Source organism: Leiobunum rupestre, chromosome 3 (assembly GCF_980474605.1).
Source record: "Leiobunum rupestre chromosome 3, qqLeiRupe1.1.hap1, whole genome shotgun sequence".
Classification (NCBI taxonomy): domain Eukaryota; kingdom Metazoa; phylum Arthropoda; class Arachnida; order Opiliones; family Sclerosomatidae; genus Leiobunum; species Leiobunum rupestre.
The window spans coordinates 52,729,520-52,734,533 of NC_143386.1; positions in this window are offsets into that span (position 1 = coordinate 52,729,520).

Genomic DNA, 5,014 nt, shown 5'->3' on the forward strand with positions numbered 1-5,014 from the left:
TCTAAAATATTATAGCGAAGGATGCTATGCAGTAAACAATTTGTTGTACAATAATTCGTTTAAAAAAATTTAAGGACTAGCTTTACTGGGCACGTTTTGACGGGCGTAAAGAAAAATACATTTTTATCCGCGCTTGTCATTACTTATAAAATAATTTGAAAAATATAAAATAAATAAATATATTTAAAAAACCTAAAAAAAACCACAAGTTTAAATAAATTGTAAATGATAATTATGTATGTAACCCATATTTGCGTTAAGTGACAACTTTCTATCTAGGAAACCTGATATTGACTGACGTGCAACGATTCTCTTATACTTTATTTCAAATAGTAATTAGTTTTGTATAATTAATTAATTTCCAACAAAGGGTAAAATATCGTCTATACCTACACTTTTTTATATCTTTGTCTGCAATGTGGTTTATACTTCTATTAGGAAAAGTGGAACTAAATATATTTTTGTTGTCGGGTGTTCTCATTGTAAAATATTTTCGCACCACAGACAATGAAGTAGTAGAAAGATTATAAATTTTGGTTGTATGTATGAAATCATTTTTAATGGTAGAAAAGTACACTTTTAAGCCCATATAGTGGCAAAAAAATTATTTTGAAAAGTGAGCTCAATTTACATGATATCAAAAATATCAGGAAAAAAAACCAGTTGTAAAGTGATTTCGTGCATTTAAACTGTGCCAATCGTCGCTTGTTGTGTACTTTGTAGGAGAAAAGGGTCGAAAAGATCGTTCTTTAATTTTAACTTAACTCACGTTGGTTTTCGTTCATGGCGGTCAAGGTTTTACGTAAACAACTGTAAGTGCCATTGTCTCGTAAATAAGTATTCATAGAACTAAGAGTCGCTTTCATTTAGAAACATTGGAAACATAACGAAAATGTAGATGTCAAAATATTTTATAATATCTAGTCTAAAATCGGTATAAAAAATAAGATAAATAAGAAACTTACCAGAGTTTTTCTAATACTTATATTCATAGTCCTTTGTTTCCAAGAATGTATTGTTTCTCACAATCTCTAAACGAGTTTGCTTTGGGCTTTACCGTAAATCGGCTTTGAAAAAAAGCATAGGTAGCTGTTACAAAGTTTGATTGATTTTACGGTTCTTCTAATGTGTTCAGTTTAACGATCAAAGTAACTGGCGCTAACTCGTATTTGATTTGACGTTGTTTCTGTAGCAGAGAAAGATGAAAATACGATTTTAATAGTTAATGCTGGAAATATCTCTAGAAATGATCTGAGCTTATTGAAGAATCTGTTTCATTAACAAACGTTTATCGCTCTGCCTTTAAACGCACTTGTATTTTTGCTTTTCTCATCCTTTAAATGATTACAATTTATTATCCCCTTAAATAGTATCTTAATTTAAAATAAATTGTCCCAAGCACACTCAAGTTTTCAATAATTAGCCTCATTATTGAATTCAAAGACTAAAATGATTTGACACATGCAGTCATACTTTGATATTAATAAAGTGCGTTAGAATATATTGAGCTAGGAATTGCGAAGGGCCATAATATAAGCGGTACATGGTACGCTATATTATTAGGACATACTATATATGGAATAATTATAGTTCCTGGTGTTCATTATCATTGTCAACATAAGTGCCTAAATCATTTTTCTAATAAACATAAAAATATGAAAACATATTACCGACATTTACGATAAGATTTCTTTGAATTATGCCAAGTGTATTGTTCGTGATTTCTCATCGACTCTGCGTGTTTATATACATGCGTACCAAACAAATACATATTTTTAACATTAGGATTTAATGTAATGTTTAGTTTAAGCAACGAAACCCACTCTTTCTAATCGATAGTATTAGTTAATTGAACATAAATCGTTTTTATGCTTTTCTGAAGAATGTACTTCCCACTTAGAAAATGGGCTTTATATAATCAGGATATTTAACTACTTTTTCATTAATATTTTATTTTAAGGGAATTTCACACCATATTTTCCAATATTTTACTCGGCTAATATAAACAAACTGACGAGGAGTGTACCCGAGGTGTAAATCACCGATTTTGATGAAACTCGGGGGTATGTAGACCTTGGGTAACATGAATTTTCACCAAGGGAAAAGTTACGCTGGGCTTCCGTTTTGCTGTGGCAACCGAAAATGTTTTTGACAATTTAAAATGTAAAAATCTACATTTAAAAAAGCATGGGATTTTCTCGGTTTCACAGTTGAAATTTAAATTTTTATTTTTTATGGGTTTTCAAAAATTTTCACAGGGTACCCCCCCCCCCCCCCCCTGTGAAACCTGAAAATCCCATGCTTTTTTAAATGTAGATTTTTTCATTTTATGTTGTCAAAAACATTTTCGGTTGCCATACATGTAGCAAAACGGAAGCCCAGCGTAACTTTTCCCTTGGTGAAAATTCATGTTACCCCAAGGTCTACATACCACCCGAGTTTCATCAAAATCGGTGATTTACACCTCGGGTACACTCCTCGTGAGTGTAATAGCACTAGTGCTGTTCTGAAATTTCTAATACTAATAGAAGGCGCAGTGACTAGCCGAATTTGGATAAATGTGACCATTTACTAATGCCGTAACGTGGTTAGAGGGGAAAGGGTTATTACGATACTAATTCTATTAAACATATCAGTGGAAGAAGACCATTCTAGGTCGTAATGATATCTCACTCAATAAAGAGTTTTAACTTAAACAAAATTTCCGGTTGTATTTCTTTTCAAAATTATTCAATTCTTAATATTTGAACAAATTTCAACCTCAAAAACATGTTCTTTTACTTTGGGTTAGCCTATGTATTTTGATTTATAACATAAGAAATAAATAAAATACATATTTATTACAAATAATGATTCTAAGGATTTTTCCAATACATAAATTCGTCACGCTTCGTAAGTTAGAGAAATCTCTTTCTATTCTCAATGTTGAGCTAAATTTGAATATATGCTTATTTTACATTTGCTAAACATATTCTTTTCGAATTAACCAAACAATAAGGATTTTCATTATTTCATATTTTCTGGAAATAAAGTAACGAAACGAAAACACGTTAATTTAAATAATATTTAAGACAAACCTTGTTATTCAGGTAACCTGGTTTCGGAAATAAGATAGCGAAACACGAACACGTTAATTGAAATTAATATTCAGACAAACCGAATTTTACGAGATACCTGGTTTTGGAAATAAGGTAGCAAACACGAACAAATTAATTTAATTTTTAGACAAACAGACGGTGGTAACTGAGGGTGTCCTACCGTTCGATTAAGCTATTCTACCCCTCCTTATAAACCGTTCACATCAACTCATAGCCCTACCAGCTACAATTATGAAACACAAAATAACACTCATCATAGACTCCAAAAATATTACCAGCGCAGACAACGAGCCTAAAACCTAAGCTTGCTGGTTTTAGGCTCATTGATCCAACCCATTGGAAAAGTCTTCCTCCCTTTCAAGATTGGGAACGAGCGCTTTGGGGTGCAAGCTTTAGTTATTCAGAATTTCCAGAATGTCCTTCTCTGCAAGGCCAACGACCTTGAAATCACCTTTCACTCTCGCTCCGTAACGGTGTGAAATGAAATATTTCCACTTCCGGATAGCATCTTTACCGATTATTCTAATGTCAGATGCGTATCAGACTCGACCAAACCCGCGTTATCTGAAGCTGTCCTCGAAGGAAGTGTATCTAAGGCTACCATCGCCAGCCACGTTTGAGCGTTTTGGACTTTATCTGCAAAACACTCACTAACTTCCATCAAGGCAGGACTTATATACGAATTGTCAACCCGCATAATCACTTGTCCACGTAACTCTCATATTGGAACCGTTCATGATATCATTGACATAAGCCTCCTGTATTCCAAACATCAACAAGAATCAACCCGTTAAATGAAATCGCTCTTTGGGAAGTAAGCTTCCATGATTTCACGACACAAAGGCGATATCGGCCGTACTTCCTTGATCCAGCACCGCATACTAACAGGTGATTTTCCTCCGGTCCGTTCTCACCCATAACAGAAATCCATAAGAGAAACAGAGGATCTCAAGATGGAAGCAGGGCCGTATTAACCATTAGGCAAAGTAGGCACGTGCCTAGGGCGCCATTTTTCTAGGGGCGCCAAAACTCTGATAAAGCCCAACGGTCCATGTACTTGGCTTGCCCCTACTCAAAATAACGCCGAAAAGGTTTGGGGAAACTAAAATATATGTATTTATTTATTATAAACCGATACGCCCCTCCTTAGCTGACCAATGCCAAGGGGCGCCAATTTTTTCTGTGCCTAAAGGCGCCAAAAGGGTTAATCCGCCCCTGGATGGAAGTGGAGAAACTATTTGGCGATGGCATTATTCGAGAATCTTGTCAGAAAACGAGACGGGTCATGGAAATTTAGCGTCGACTGGAGAAAACTCAATTCAGTCATCAAAAAAGATGTTCATCCTTTCCCTCACACTGATAATATGAAACCTTCTACCCTAATCTTGAAACAGCAGGATGAGCCTAGGTTGCAATACAACCAGTATAATTTATTCCCCAATCTTTAACGAACATAGATGTTTTAAGTTGAAATCAGTTAAAACAGTAACTATAGCAAAGCAAAATGTGCCAAATAGAATCCCGTAAGTATTGTATTCTCTCCCTTTGAGACGATACTCGTAATCATGCATATCAATTTGTGTACTGTGGATGTAATTAGTAATATGATCTTTAGTAGGCTCAATTTTTAAGTAACTGTGATCGAACAAACTCGGATCTTCCCACTGCGTTCCAATGGTTACACTCTTGCTCTTCTTCTTACATTCACATAGACCTACTTCATCTTTACTTTCACCATTATCAGTAGCGTTCAATGTAACTTTAGTACTCCTTTTTTGATCTCGAAAGCTGGTATCAACCTCAGGACTCTTATTGAGACAACTCCTCAGTCCACTAATTGAACTTATACTAGTTTCTGCATCATAACTTCAAAACTGCAAGCTTTTACTCCGACTTAAGACTAGAATTAATATTGA